Source organism: Rhinolophus hipposideros, assembly GCF_964194185.1.
Source record: "Rhinolophus hipposideros genome assembly, chromosome: 10".
Taxonomy (NCBI): Eukaryota; Metazoa; Chordata; class Mammalia; order Chiroptera; family Rhinolophidae; genus Rhinolophus; species Rhinolophus hipposideros.
This window is the reverse complement of record NC_138056.1, coordinates 79,446,852-79,463,618: the sequence shown is the minus strand read 5'-3', so window position 1 is coordinate 79,463,618 and position 16,767 is coordinate 79,446,852. Positions and strand designations below refer to the sequence as shown.

General features: G+C 36.0%; 2 pseudogenes across 2 annotated transcripts in view; one reads left to right on the top strand and one right to left on the bottom strand.

The window, feature by feature from the left end:
* The window catches only part of LOC308502999 (carotenoid-cleaving dioxygenase, mitochondrial-like), a 46,256-nt pseudogene extending 30,881 nt beyond the window's left edge, over nt 1-15,375 (bottom strand). Inside the window, exons 1-2 of the transcript in view lie at nt 15,304-15,375; nt 14,451-14,562 (exon numbers count right to left, since the gene is read on the bottom strand). The product of the transcript in view is annotated as a carotenoid-cleaving dioxygenase, mitochondrial-like (transcript). The remainder of the gene's footprint in view (nt 1-14,450; nt 14,563-15,303) is intronic.
* LOC308503531 (pre-mRNA-splicing regulator WTAP-like) lies at nt 4,885-5,324 on the top strand (annotated as a pseudogene). Its single transcript has one exon. The product of its transcript is annotated as a pre-mRNA-splicing regulator WTAP-like (transcript).
* Nucleotides 15,376-16,767: the final 1,392 nt, after the last annotated feature.

Sequence of the window (16,767 nt, the reverse complement as noted above, 5' to 3'; positions counted from 1 at the left end):
AGTTCTGGAAGTTCTAGCCACAGCAAACAGACAAGAAAAAGAAATAAAAGGTATCCAAATTGGTAAGGGGTAAGTAAAATTGCCATATGTAGATGACATGGTACTATATGTAGGGAACCCAAAAGACTCCACCGAAAAGCTATTAGAACTGATAAATGAATAGTAAAGTAGCAGGATACAAAATAAATGTTCAGAAATCAGTTGCATTTGTATATACCAATAATAAACTATTAGAAGGAGAAATTAAGAAAACAGTCCCATTTACAATTGCTTCAAAGACTATAAAATACTAGGAATAAATTTAACCAAAGAAGTAAAAGACCTGTACTCAGAAAATTATAAGACACTAAGGAGAGAAATTAAAGAAGATACAAATAGATGGAAACACATACCATGCTCAAGGATAGGAAGAATTAATATATTTAAAATGTCCATACGGCCTAAGGCAATATACAGATTTAATGCAATTCCTATCAAACTACCAAGGACATTTTTCACAGAAATAGAATATATAATCCTAAAATTTATATGGAACCATAAAAGACCCCGGATAGCCTCGGCAATCTTGAGAAATAAGAACAAAGTGGGAAGTATCACGATACCTGAAATCAAATTATACTACAAGGCTACAGTAATCAAAATAGCACGACACTGGCATAAAAAACAGACATACAGGTCATTGGAACAGAATAGAGAGCCCAGAAATAAATCCATGCCTATATGGTCATTTAATCTGTGACAGGGGAAGCAAGAATATATATAGTGGTAAAACAGTCTATTCAATAAATGGTGCTGGGAAACCTGGACAGACACATGCAAAAAAATGAAGCTGGACCATCTCCTTACATTATGTACAAGAATAAATTCAAAATGGATTAAAGACTTAAATGTGGGATCTGAAACCATAAAACTCCTAGAAGAAAATATAGGAAAAAAGTTTGCAGAAATTTCCCTTAGTAATATTTTTACTGATATATCCCCTCAGGCAAGGGAAGTAAGAGGAAAAATACACATATTGGATTGTGTCAAAATAAAAGTTTTTTCACAGCAAAGGAAACCATCAATAAAACAAAACCGCATCCTACTGAATGGGAGAAGATATCTGTCAATGACATATCTCATACGTGGTTAATATCCAAAATTTATTTTTTTTTTTATTAATTAATTTATTTATTAGTTTCAGGTGTACAAAACAAGGTAATACTTAGACGTTCATCATTTATATCCCTCATACTGTGAACCCCCCTCCCCCCATCCACTATCCCTCCGACCTCACACTGAACCATCACATTATATATATAAAATTATAGTTGGCATTCATTAATGTTTAGCTTCTGATGTACAATGCCATGATCAGGTATCCACAGTATCCCTGAGGTGGTCTCCCAAATAGGACGCATGTCCATCGGATACCCAACAAAATCTTTACAACATTATAGAATACCTTCCCCAAATTAATTTTCAAAAGAAAAACCCTGAGGCCATCTTGTGGTTACCAGCTGCTTCCAAATCCCTTCACCTTTCCCCTTATCCCCAACCCCCTCCCACACACCCATCTAACCACTCTCGGTTTTTTCTCTGCGTCCCCAAAACTGACTCTGATTAGTTCATTCACATAGTCTTTTCTTTAGATTCCATATATAAGTGAGATCATATGGTACTTGTCTTTCTCTTTCTGACTTATTTCACTTAACATAATGTTCTCTAGATCCATCCATGTTGCTGCAAATGATAAGATTTCTTTCTTCTTTATGGCTGCGTAATACTCCATTGTATAAATGTACCACAGCTTCTTAATCCAGTCATCTACCGATGGGCATTTTGGTTGTTTCCATATCTTGGCTATTGTGTAAAGTGCTGCAATAAACATAGGAGTGCATACAGATTTTTGAATTGGAGTTTTGGATTTCTCCGGGTAGATGCCTAGGAGTGGAATTACTGGATCATAGGGTAGTTCCATTTTCAGATTCCTGAGATACCTCCATACTGTTTTCCATAGTGGCTGCACTAATCTGCAGTCCCACCAACAGTGCACTAGCGTTCCCTTTTCTCCACATCCGCGCCAGCATTTGTTGTTTGTTGATTTATTGATAATAGCCATTTTGACTGGAGTGAGGTGGTATCTCATTGTGGTTTTTATTTGCATTTCTCTGATGGTTAGTGAGGTTGAGCATTTCTTCATATGTCTTCTTGCCTTCTGTATGTCCTTCTTAGAGAAATGTCTCCCCAAGTCCTCTGCCCATTTTTTAATTGGGTTGTTTGTTTTTTTGGAGTTGAGTTGAGTAAGTTTTTTATAGATTTGTGATATTAATCCCTTATCAGATATATCATTGGCAAATATCTTTTCCCATACAGTAGGATCCCTTTTTGTTTTATTGATGGTTTCCTTTGCTGTGAAAAAACTTTTTAGTTTGATGTAATCCCACATGTTTATTTTTTCTCTTACTTCGCTCGCGCGAGGGGATATATCAGTGAAAATCTTACTCCGGGTAATGTCCATGAAGTTTCTTCCTATATTTTCTTCTAGATATTTTATGGTTTCAGATCTTACATTTAAGTCTTTAAGCCATTTTGAATTTGTTTTTGTATATGGTGTAAGGAGGTGGTCCAGCTTCATTTTCTTGCATGTGTCCGTCCAGGTTTCCCAACACCACTTATTGAACAGACTATCTTTACCCCATCGTACATTCTTGCTTCCATTGTCGTAGATTAGATGGGCATATAGGCATGGATTTACGTCTGGACTCTCTATTCTGTTCCATTGATCTATGTATCTATTTTTATGCCAGTACCATGTTGTTTTGATTACTGTAGCCTTGTAGTATAGTTTGAAATCAGGTATCGTTATACCTCCCACTTTGTTCTTATTTCTCAAGATTGCTGAGGCTATCCGGGGTCTTTTATGGTCCCATATAAATTTTAGGATTATATGTTCTATTTCTGTGAAAAACGTCGTTGGTAGTTTGATAGGAATTGCGTTGAATATAAAAACTCATTCAAGTTAACACCAAAAAAATAAACAACCCAATTGAAAAATGGGCAGAGGACATGAGGAGACATTTTTCTAAAGAGGACATACAGATGGTAAATAGACATATGAAAAAATGCTCAATCTCTAATCATTAAAGAAATGTGAAAATAAAAAAACGCATGAGATACTACCTCACCCCAGTCAAAATTGCTATCATCAATAAATCAACAAACCACAAGTGCTGGCAAGGATGTGGAGAAAAGAGATCCCTCATGCACTGCTGGTGGGATTGCAGATTGGTGCAGCCACTATGGAAATCAGTATGGAGATAAAAAACTGGAAATGGAATTACCTTATGACCTAGCAATTCCACTCCTAGGTATCTATCCGGAAAAATCCAAAACACTAATTCAAAAAAAAAATTATGCACCCTTATGTTTATTGCAGCACTATTCACAACAGCCAAGACATGGAAACAACTGAAATGCCCATCGGTAGACGACTGGATCAAGAAACTGTGGTACATTTATACATTGGAGTATTACTTGGCCATAAACAAGAATGAAATCTTACCATTTGCAACGATGTGGACGGACCTAGAGAACATTATGCTAAGTGAAATAAGTCAGATGGAGAAAGACAAATACCATATGACCTCATTTACATGTGGAATCTAAAGAATAGAATAAATGAACAAACTAATTAGAAACAGTCTCAGAGATATAGAGGAAAAACTGAGGGTTGCTAGATGGGAGTGAGGTGGAGATGAGCGAGAAAGTGAGAGGATTAGAAAGCACAATTGGTAACCACAAGATTGCCATGGGGATACGAAAGATAATTTGGAAATATAATCAACAATGTTGTAAAGATTTTGTAGGGTATCTGATGGACATTATTGTGTTATTAGGTTATTGTGTTATTAGGGAGACCAATTCAGGGATGGTGTAGATGCCTGGTCACTGCACTCACTGTACACCTGAAGCTGAATAATAATGAATGTTAACTATAATTTGTGTGTGTGTGTATGTATATGTACATATGTGTATATACATATAGTCACAAGAAGTGGAATTCAGCAGAAGGAATAGAGACAGTAGAAATGTAACGGCTGTATGCGATGTCAGAGGGGTAGTAGATTGGGAGAGGTGGGTTATCACTTTGTGAGGGGTATAAATGTCTAACTATTACATAGTTTTGTACACCTGAAACTAATAATAGAAATAAATAAAAAAGTAAGTAAGTAAGTAAATAAATAATTAAATAAATAAATAAATGAATAAAAGCAACACAGTGTAATACTTCGAAGTGTGGACCCAGGCTCTGCCAGTCTCTGGAATCCTTGCTTTCAAATCTTGGCCTACCATTCTCCAAATCAATAGCCTTGAATAAGACAACCTGTTTATGCTCTTCTCTCCTTTCTAAGATGGGGATGATATTATAATAATTCTTATTACTTCTAAGGCTATAAATAATAAATGAGTTAGGCTATGTGAAGGTTTTAAAAATTGTAAATATTTAAAAAACGTTAGCTATTATTCATGTGGTTTTTAATGATCAATCCAACAACATGTAATAGCTTCTTCCTTTGAGTTATTTATTCATTCAAGAAAGTGTTAGGCAGTGGTAAAGGATAAAAAGTATTAGAACCCTGATGTAAAGGAACTCATTGTCTAGTAAACAGACATACAAGCAGATCACTTACACTGTAATCAGTGTTCTGTTTGAGCGTTATTTCTCAAAATATGGTCTGAGGACTACTTGAAACACAAATACCTGGTGCTATGAGGTGCAGCCCCTTCCTCAGTGCTTTGAGACCCCTGGTCGGCGCTGTGTTTTGCCTTTCCTCCCCGCGGTGGGGTCCGGCTGTGGGTGGCGGTTGCATCCCCATCGGGAGGCCACTGGTCAGATTCACGATGACCAACAAGGAACCTCTTCCCAAAAATGTTCAACTGAGTGAAACAGACTTCAAAGTTATGAGCCGAGACGAGAACGGTATGAAGCATATGTGCGAGCTTTGGAGGACAAGTACACAGATCTTAACTCTAATGACGTAACTGTCTTAAGGGAGTGAGAAGAAAACCTAAAGCTACAACAGCAAGAGTCTGCACACAGACAAAACATCCTTGTAATGTGACGTGCCACCACGGAGCAAGAGATGCAAGAGTGTACTACTCAAATGCAGTGCCGGAAGCAAGTCCAGCAGCCTAGTGGGGCCCAACTGAGATCAATAATGGGGGACCCAGCCATCAGCTTGTTTTTCCTAAAAATGAAAGGTGAACTGGAACAGACTAAAGACAAACTGGAACAAGCCCAAAATGAACTGAGTGCCTGGAAGTTTATGCCTGATAGGTAAACAAATCATACTCCCCAGTCAAGACTTCCCTGACATTCCCACTACGAGAAAGCTGTGGTGGGACGCCAAGTACTCGTTTCCACACCAAGACTCAGACTTTTTGAGCCAAAAAAAGCCACATTCTTATACTATCCAGCGTGTAATGGTTAATGTAAAACTTTCCAGATCATCCTTGTGTTTCAGCTTTTTTCTCTTCCCCCTCCCCTTGGCTCACAGGCCTGAAGAAGTGGCCACCTCCGAAAAATTCCCCTTCTAGAACATATAGACACTTGAGAAATGTTTCTGTTTGAAGAAAGTAGAGGGAGAAACAGAAGTCTTAAGTCTGGGGCACACTGTGTCTTCAGACAGTTTGAAAGAATGAAAACCTAGAGATTTAAAGTCATGAATTGAACATATAAAATTCCAGTAAAATGTAAAAATGGAATGCATCACTCTTAACCTTGAGCGCAGTGACTTAGAGACACTGTATACAGTTTTGCCAGTAAGACTGTGGACTTGTGATTGTTGTTGAACTTATGGGTCAAACTCAAATGAGGTGAATTTTGCCTTTAAAGGGTTTATTTCCTAAGAAACAACTTAATAGCGATGAGAGAATCAACTAATAGATGTCAGTTCAAGTAGTTCATTTATTTAACCATTTAGTTTGGGACTCTGTATTACTTGATCGAGCCTTAAATCAGTGTGGTTTTAATCAATGGTTTGTTCTCTGAATGTTTGCTAATACTGTAGATAATCTCACCGACGACTGTACACACGAGAAGGTGTGGTATCAAACTTCAGGTTGAAACTGTTTGAAGCATTATAAACATTCATTTCACAACTAGATTGTATATAAGAATATTGGCTGTGATGGGACTCACTGTGTTCTTTTTCTTTAGTAGTGAAATTTATTAAATCCCCATTGCATTCAAAAAGCACATTTTGAAAGAGAACTGTCAATGGTGTTAATAGAGAAATGTGTTCCTTCATTGTATTTGGGCCTTTTGTATCGCACTCTTGATGTTAAATTAAATATGCCTTGAAAAACAAAGAAAGAAAGAAATACCTGGTGCTATTGCTAAAATGTACGTTCAAGGACTCCATTCCCGACCTACTAATTCAGAATCTCTGGGGTAGGGCAAGCAGGTGTTCTTAGGCATCCGAAATTTTGAGAATCACAATATTAGAAATATAAAGATGCGCTTTGAAAACACAGAGGATAATTTAGAGAATTAGAGTTTAGAGAAAACTTAGAGGAAAACTTAGAGAATATTAATAAAACTACTTTTATTAATATTATGCATAACTGTCTTACTCTCCACTTAGATTAAAATAAATTCCCTGAGTTCTGGTATTTTACTTCTCTTACTTGAGTAAAATTAAATTGAATACCCTGACAGAATATTTGAATAGAGAGTCATGAATTTAAAACATTTTACATTTTAGAAGACAAATAAATCTCTGTATGTTCTGTACTCCATAGCATGCTGTTGGCAGTTTATTACATACTCTTTAAACTTTCCGTAGTACTTGATATAGTGGTCAACACCTCCTTAAACCCCTTTCTATTCTTGACTTCCAAGACATTGCACTTTTCTAACTTTTCTGCTCCCTCTTTGCTTGCTTTATGCCAGATTCACTACCTATCAGCTGATACTTTGGGCATGTTACTAAACACTCTGAGCCTCCAGGTTTTCAATGATAAAATGGGGATAATGAAGATAAAAGGAAGATAACACCTCCAGTTCAAGTCTATCATAACTTAATATAATGATTGTAGATAATTTCCAAATGTTAATTCCCTTTACTGGCTCCTCTTCCCCTTATCACCTCATGAATGTGTTCCTCAGGTCTGACCTTGGACCTTTACTCTTTACTCTCAGCATTCTTCTTTGGTAATCTCATCTAGACTCTTAATTTCACCAATTACTTTTTGCAGGTGACTCAACATGTCAAAAGAGAATTCATTTTCTGCCTTCCAAACCAACTTTCCTATCTGCTCAATAACCTAGCTTCAAAATCTCTGTGGGTCTTGAATCCGTCATCTTCACTGTCCCATCCACATTCACTTAGGGTTAAATTCTGCTGACTATACTAACAGAGGCCTGGAAAGAAGATGCTAAGGGGATGAGATAGGGTAGCCAGTATAAATTACTAGGGCTCAGAAGTTTGCAAGGGTGCCTGGGGCAAATCCTTTGCAAAGATTTGCCAGTCCACCTCTCCTGGGCAACCCCCCATCCCTCTGATTTTTCTTCTGGTTTGAACTTTTCCTCATCAACACTGATGTTTCAACTTCTCTTGCCTACCAGTCACTTTCTTTCTACTTTCCTAATTAAGGCCCTCACAAGCTGTTAGATGGACATTATCACAGCCTCTTATTTAGATAGAGAAACTAGATAGGGAAGCTATCTTCTAAACCTGAGTTTCCTAATTGGTTGGCCTCTTGATCCCATTAGCCCTTGGGATGGCCAGAGGCCCCAGACAATTGCCTCCAGCTCTTAGCAGTTCACTGAGGCTCCAGATCACATCCAATTTACTGCAGTGTAAGGTAAAACTATTATCATTTTTTATGGGTGTTATGATGTGAAAATGTTGGGAAGCACTGCTATTAAATTAATCTCAGTACAGATCTGATTGTATTACATATTCCTCCATAAAACCTTCACAAATGACTCCATTTTCTACCAAATAAAGTCTAAACTGCTTGTTTAGGCACTGCGGAAGGCACTGTATACTCTCACACCAACCTACCTGTCCAATTCTACCTCTCACTAATGCCTTCCACTGGAGCCAATCTGGACCACTCCCCATTCTCTCCTCTTCTCATAATTGTACCCTTCTCTTCATGTAGGGAATTTCCCATCTTCAGGTGAAATTCACTTATCTTCTCACCCTTCAACATCCAGCGTCCATGTCACCTGCTTTATAAGTCAACATTCATATTTCCTATAGCAAGGACTGATCCTCCTTAGTCTGAACTCACAGAGCATCTGTTTTGGCTCTCTAATGGCACTTACTGTCATCTGTCTTGTGCAATAAAGACGAATATACTTCATAATTTCTACTACCAGTACTCCTTGAATACAGGGTCTTGTTTTTGCCTCCACCCCAGTGCCTAACACATTGCCTCACACTGAATTATTGAATTAAATAATTTTAAAGTTTATTGTGCACATCAGTATGATTTCTGATAGCATCATTATCAGCCAATTTCAAGAAATAAAATCATGTAACAATAACAGCTACAGTGAAAAGCTACAAAACAATAAACAGAGGTTTTAAGGCCATGCCTAGAATGCAAATAGAAGAACCAAACATTTATTAGGTTGGTGCAAAAGTAATTGCGGTTTTTGCAATTATTTTTAACCTTTTAAACCACAATTACTTTTGCACCAACCTAATACATTAGAATGTGTAACTGATTTTCAATTGAGAAAGTTCTAAAGAGTGAATATTTTTCCTATTGCAGATTCAAGAGAAACCCTGAGACCTGCCACTATGTCATATAAAATATACAAATTGGAAGGTTGTTTTCCTGATGACAAGTAAACAAATCCTGATTCTGTCTTCTTTAACTTCCAGTTCTACGGTGTTTCTGCCTATATCTGCTCCCCAAAGAGCGGAAAACTTCAGAAGCCCCCAGTATTCTTCAGGAAAGAGGCACAGAATTCTAAGTACAGGATGACAGGAATAGGAGGAGGGAGGGGCAAATCCCCTACCTGAGATCCAGTATACCATCACAGAAAGGAATTCCCTTGCAACGGTAGAAAGACTGCTGACAAAACGGAGAAAGAGTTGAAAAAACACTTTTGTATCGCATTAGGTAACAGCAGATCCCATGATTTCCAAATTCTCACACTCATTAGCAGAGTGAATAAAGTGAAACATTTACTGGGCTGTCCATGGCTCACTGAAAGAATAGGAGGGAATGGAAAGGTGGGGCTACAAAGCACCAGCAATCTCTCTTAGTCTCATTTCCATGACAAGTATTCCAATAACCTATTTATAATAAGTAGCTGTTTAAAATACTGAAATTGGACCACCAATTTAGGGTCTTCCTCCCTAAACCTTCTCTTTCAAATCTGCCCTTACACCACAATTCAGGTGATCCATGGGATCAATTTTACTCTGCCACTCCTCTCTGAAAGATTCAGCTCCCTTCCTTCCTTACAGAATAAAGTCCAAATTTAATCTGTCAACAAAGAACTCTATAATCTGGCCACAGCCTACCTTTTATCCTTTGTCTCTCTGCCCTTCTGGCATTTCATGCTTTCTTTTCTTTTCTATTCATTTAATTTACAAAACATTTTCTGACAACGTAGTGTGAATAAGCCCCTGTGAAGGTATACCCTTAAGAAACTTATAACCATATACAATTTTATTAATTTAACAAACATTTTTGAGCACCAATGTATCAAATACTGTGCTACAAATTGAGAATATCAAGAAACAAGACTCAGTCCCTGCTCTCTAGAAGTTTAGATGATACATATTCCCCTTTGTGAATTATCAGTCCAGTGAAATGACTATAAACATACATGTTTTTGTTCATCCAGGCCTTTAAACAAACTTTTTCATGCCTGAAATATCCTCCCTCTTTCAAAACCCTCCTTTCAAAAACCCACTTCAAAATCTACCACTCTGACCCCCTTGCCAAAGGCCTTCTAATAACTCCCAGCAAGACTTTTAGCAGTGCCACAGAGTACTTTGAACATTTATATATCACGTCTTTCCAGCAAAGACATGTAAGTGTATTTCAAAAAAGGAGTGGTTAAAATTGTCAAAAGGTAGAAGAGTATCTTAAACTATTCTGTATTTCCCACAGTACCTAACAGAATATGACGTACAAAGATATTCAATATATTTTGATTTGTAATCAGTGAAAAATAATTTAACTTGAGATTTTACTGACATGAAAGAGGGACATTAGAAGTATAAATTAAAGGGCAATGGTATTCCTGCAACAGCATATCTCCAATGGTGAGACAATTATTCTAGCTTATGTGGATAGTACCAAAGACATCAAAATTTGATAAAAATAAGCCTTAATTAGGCATTCAGGAACATTTACCCTGTGAGGTACCTACCTGTTTGACTAAACAATCACTTCCCTAGTCTTAATCATACCAAATGAAATGATCAAATCAATTCTCTAAACCTGAACAGGGAAGAATCAGATGCTGAACAATGGTGACACCATTAAGATATAGTAAGCATATTAAAAATCCATCCTGAAACAATCTGTTAGCCTTAGCTGTCCCATTAATAATAAATGCTTAGAAAAAATAACTCAAGAACATTTCTTATGATGGGCCAGTAGAGTCATTTTTGTATTCAGAAAATTCAAGAACTCTACTAGGTAACAGCATAATTCAAAACCCAGTTGATATGGCATATCAACTCAAATATACTTCTGATTGCATTTAATATTTTAAAATCCCATTTCTAACAGTTGTTTCATAAGCTTCCAACCTATCCTGTGCCATTAGTATATACCTCTACAACCTTAATAATTTTTCCACTTAATAACCAATATTAGTAAATATTTTATTTTACAGTTTTCAATCCTTTCTTGTATGAGTATTCATGTAATGTGATATATATGCCTCAAAATAGGAATGTGATGTAATGAGATTTTATTTTGACATTTAGAAGGCAGTAAGGCAAACATGCTGTCCACCTAATGAATGCTAAATTCCTTGTAGTATTGTTTGTAAATATGTCCAAATTTGTGACTGCTTATATTGGCAAGATATACATATAATAGATTGAATTACCTATATGGTTCAAAAATGGGTGCTGTGATTCGTAAAAATCTGATTAACATAATTATTACACATAATTATATAACATTGAAAATTTTCAATACAATAATAGTACCTTTCATCAAAGGGAGGATTTTTTTTTAGCGAGATAAGTATTAGATATCCACTACCCCAAATTCAATTTCTGAACTATAATAGGATTGAAATGACTTACCAAGGTTGCCTTGTTGTTTAGCTAATCTCATTACTTCTGGATCGCTAATATTTATCCCATACCACAAACTGGTAAGGCTTCTGAGTACAATTCATTAACTGAAACATTGATATGGTTATATAAAAAAAGCAAACTCATACAAGGTTCTCGTTAGTAAATTTTGTTTTTTATTTTACCACTTTTATCATAAGAAAATAATTTTACACGAAGACCTTTTATTAGCCATGTATAACTAATAGTGAAAATAATCAAATAGTAATATTAAATAGCAACAGCACAGTTATAATTTATTACATATTCAGAAACTAGATAAATCACCTTTAAGTTTTAACTTTTTTATAATACCATGAAAAACATTTTTAAATGATCTCCAATGCTATCAGCTCTTTAAACAAAATATTCTAAAAGAAAAAGTGCAATATTGTTAAACATTATCAAATTAACTCATTGAACGCTCTTTTAGAAGTTGAAGAAGGCTAGATTTAGGAGAAAAAAAGAAAGGAATCCATATATAACTTAAGTAATACACTTTTATGAAATCTGCCAAATAGTTGACCCTCAAAAGAAAAGCTACAAACTTTATTTTAACATCCAGTTAAAGCCCCTTTTAAATCTAGAAAAGAAACTCAAGGAGTTTCCCCTTCTTATGTTTAAGGTATACGTTTTCTTTAACAACTAGAAAGCTCTCAGAGCATAGATGTCATTCTTTCACTACAACAATAATGGTTTAAATTCTCAGCTTATTTAAAGTATACAATCTTATATGTGCAATGTGTTTGCAATCACTGTAAACCTCTGTCTCAGCAGCTCTCTTTTTTGTATTAGAAAGTTTTCAATAGTATCGGCTTCTTTGAAGAGTCCATCTATCTCGTCAATAAAAGATGCGTCTACTGCTGCTCTCTCACTAAGGGGGGGAAAGTTTTACATTAAACTAAATAGCTGTAACACAACTATAAATAGTCTAAACACACTATCATAGTGATGCTCTTTATTAAGCTACGTTTGTTAGCTATTTCATTTAAATAGCTTCGTACATCGAAAAGCTTTAGTAATTTCCACTCTTCAGCAAAAGTTAAATTAATTCCACATATATTTTTGATTACTCAAAGTCTCCTGACACCAGAGACTACGTATAATATAGATAATAATTCTAATATTAAACTATACATAGCCATACTTCACTTAATAAAGGGGATATGTTTGGAGAAATGTGTCATCAGGGAATTCTGTCATTGTGTGAACATCACAGCGTGCACTTACACAAACCTAGATGGTACAGCCTACTACACACCTAGGCTATAGTGTATAGTCTACAGGTCCTAGGCTATAAACCTGTACAGCATATTACTGTCCTGAAAACTGTAGGCAATTGTAACAAAAAGGTAAGTATTTATTTATCTAAACAGAGAAATGGTAAAGAACAGCATAAAATATTAGAAAACAGTATAGCTGTATAGGGCACTTACCATGAATGGAGCTTACAAGGCTGGAAGTTGCTCTGGGTGAGTCAGTGAGTGGTGAGTGAAAATGAAGGCCTAGGACATTACTGTACACTGCTGTAGGCTTTATAAACACTGCTCCACAGCCCTCCCCCTGCTTCCTCTGATAGTGTCAGAAATAGAACCCTGAAGCTGTCAATGCTGCTCCATCAATAGTAATGTGGGCTAGACTGACTGGAAATATCCCGGAGAAACTGGCTGGGTAAGGTGGAAATCACTGTAACAGTGACTGTCAGGAGGAAGTGAAAGGTGGTCTGAGGCTCAGTAGGAATTAGAAATCAAGACGGAGAGAAAAAGGAAAATAGGGGATTGTCATGGCAATGTGGTTTGCCTATTGCATGTTGCAGCGGTAATCATATTAAGGAACTTTGTATATATTCAATAAAAGTGTATTTAACATGGAGAGGGTATAGAACTGAGGACTCAATATTTTCACTTTGGAAATTTGTTTTTAGTTCCATTGACTTTATCGGGCACAAAGAGCTCTCTCTGAGAGCCCTGAATTGATGGAAGAAATAAAACTTTGCTTTACATCATTACAACCTGAAAATATTTCCAAAGTAGAGGAACAGGCTTGTTCCTCACTACCCAAAAAAAGATTTTACTAAATTGCAGTGGAACTTAATACTTGTTAATGTAGCGCCTGCAGAACTGTGTACGTGTACAGGATATCAGGTCCTCAACAAAGAATTCTGAAGGCTATCAACCTAGACCTGGTAGGGCCACAGCACCGTATGAATATGTAGGAAACAGGCTTCACTGTGCCGAAACACATCCGTGGCTGACTGATTGGGATGTAATTAGTGCACTGAAAATTGAGGGGCCCTGGGTACGAGAGAATCCATTGCCAAGCCTCACAGTTACTGCTCCCATCAGAGAAAAAACTTCCTTCGAAACCACAAATCCCTGCATTTCTTACAGGAAATCAGCTCCATTATAATCCTATGAACTACTGTCGTATCTGTGGTCTGTTGCTGACTGAAACATTGCTATGTGGTGCATAACTATACATTATTTTAACAGCCACATAAACCATTATTCAAATAGAATGACTATCTAGTACTTTAAAAAAGCACCTTATAAAACATGATAACGTCAGGACAATAAAATATTTAAATGCAACCTTCAAATATATGCAGATAATATTTAAATATTTCATAAATACATTTGTTTTATCTTTAATATCACTCTATTATTAACTTCACCAGATGGTATTGTTCTCAAAGAGGTCTTTTTTCATAAAATTTTAAATGTTCTATCATCTAATTAGAGACCAAAATATGTCCAGCCTACTATTAGTTTTGGTAATAGCAAAACACAGGACATTTAGTGGAAAAGTTGGAGTTATTCTTTGAGAGCAACCAACTAATCTATTTTAAGACATTGAGGTAGAATAAAAAATTCCAAAATTATAATTACTGGATAGCTTCCACAGCCACTGAACTAAAGTTACCATTATGGAATTTCCAGAAAAAAATTTCTAAGATGAAGACTCAAGAGAATATACTATAAGTACTTGCCTTAAGATCTTTGCATATGTAGACAACATTAGATTAATTTCCTCGCTCATATCTATTAAAAAAATCAGAGTTAAGTTGTGAAATATAATAAACCTTCTGTATTACAAGATAAATTTATAGAAATATAAGCAAGCATTTTTATACATCACCATTCAAATCTCTTTCCAGGGCTTCATCTTTATAAAACAGTCCAGAGCTTTCAGAGAAAGAGGAATCTGATTTTCCAAGAGAGGATAGTTGTGGACTATCTGGCATTTGAGGCTAATACAAGAACGTAAAGAAAACAGGTAAACAGTCAACAAGATCCTTAGGACATATACATTCTGTTAAAAAAAAAAAAAAGCAAACATGCTAGATATTTTGTTCTTGTGTCCTAATTAGTCATTTGAAATTTTATTACCAAGGAAACTTTTAGTTCCAACAAGCATCTTGTTCAATATACTAAATTTTATTCTAATTTTTATTAGACTTTCATGTGGTATTAATCCCCGATAAGAAAGTTTCCTGTATCTTGAACCAGTAGATACTTCCATAGAAATATAGCAAAACTCTCATTTAGACAATAGCCAAATGCTTAAAAAATTTTGCAAGATAACATAATCTTTAAGTGAGCAAGTAATGTCCCAACATGCAAACTCACCAATTGGTGAGGGTACTAGTGAAAAAAGGCAGGATACAGTATTCTTTAAAAAATCAGCAACTCCACTACCTAGGTATCCTATTTATGATATCAAAATTATTAAAGTCCTACATATCATAAAGGCATGAACCCATTTTCTGTCTCTAGATCTCAACTTACAACAAAGAAATCTCCCAAATCTTTCTTGGAGGCTTTCTCATATGCTTACTAAAAAATATGCTGGAGTTAACATAGCTCCTTCTGGGCCCATCCTGGCTCTTGGAATATGAACACTTAAATTCCACTTATCAATAAAGCTTTCTTAAATGGAAGAAGTTTGACAACTACATAACAGATTAAGCCTCCAGAAACATAGAGATTACCTCCAACTCTCTTGATCTCTTGCAATTTCTAGTATCAGTTTTCATAACGTGATTTGCCATCATATTCTGGAGGCAACTGCTGCAAAATTAAGAGCAATGTCAAATGTAAGTAAAAACTCCATGCTACAGATCTCTTCAATCCTTCCCTTTCCACTCCTACTGCCAGTTTACTCCAGGCTTTCATTATCTGTCACTTACCTACTACTCTATTTCATGCTGTCAATTGCTATTTGGAGAGTCTTTCAAAACTCTAATTACTGCATTCCCCTATCTCAAAATTTTTCCGTTTGTCACTGTTCCCGAATAAGTTCATCTATGCAAAGTCCTGCATCACCTGAGGTCAACCTACTATCCCCATGACTTTCATCTATTCCTTCTATGTACAGTCAGCCAAATTAGTCTCTGGGACTTCTGCCTTGTTTCAGGATTCATTTAAGATTCTTCTACCTTCATAATATCTTAATGTTGAAATCAACCTTGATAGTTCATCTAAGACAATTCCATACTTCACAGACATGAAAACGGGGAGAGATATTTGACCAAGTTCAAACAAGTAAAACTGGGCCAGATTAGAACCAAGATTGCGTTTATGCTGAGGTTCTCTCCACTGTCCTATCTTGCATTCATATAGCATCAAATTTTACTTTTAAATTACTTTCCCATAAATCCTAAAGGTAATTTACCTAGGAGTCTGAAAGATTAAGTTTAAACTTAAAGAAAACATGTTGAAACCTAGAATGGTATAGTCTCTACATCTTACAAGACGAGGAACCCTGTCTACACTCAAGTTACCAGTTTACTTAGCTTGTTTTTTCAGAAACTATGCTAACCTGGATATTGTAATGAACCTGTATTAGTCACATATAATATTCTCATATATATATGCAAATATACGTTTACACATATATATGCATATATATATGACAGAAAGACAGCAACAATAATAAAGATGTTGGTTTACTAAATTCTGTATAAGGCTTCTACATTCCTGTCAGTACCTTTCTAGGAGTGTATCAGTTTAAGGGCCGAAATAGGAATAGGTAGAAAACAATACACATGTACTGTGCTCGCTTTGCCTTGGAAATTTTGAAAACGTTTCAGAGAAGCCAGCATGAGCGTTGTTCTCTTCTCCCTTCCCCTTTTTCTCTTCTCTCCTCTTCCTCCTCTCCTCTCTCAAAATAACTACACGGGCACATATCAAATGAAAACTTTTAAAATCAGTTGTTTCTGTAAAAAATTAATTAATTTCTCCGTCACAACTTAGGGACTCAGATGAATCCTGATCAAGAGATTGGGCCTCGTCCTGTGACAAACACCATTCACAGCCACTGCCCCCAGCTATGCAATCTAAGGCCTTGGAGATTTAGTCATTACCAAGCCCTACCCCTTTGCCTTATACAACTGTTTTTCTTCTAGTCTTCTTTTTCTCCTCAACACCGCGTCCGTCCCGGCCATTTTACCCAT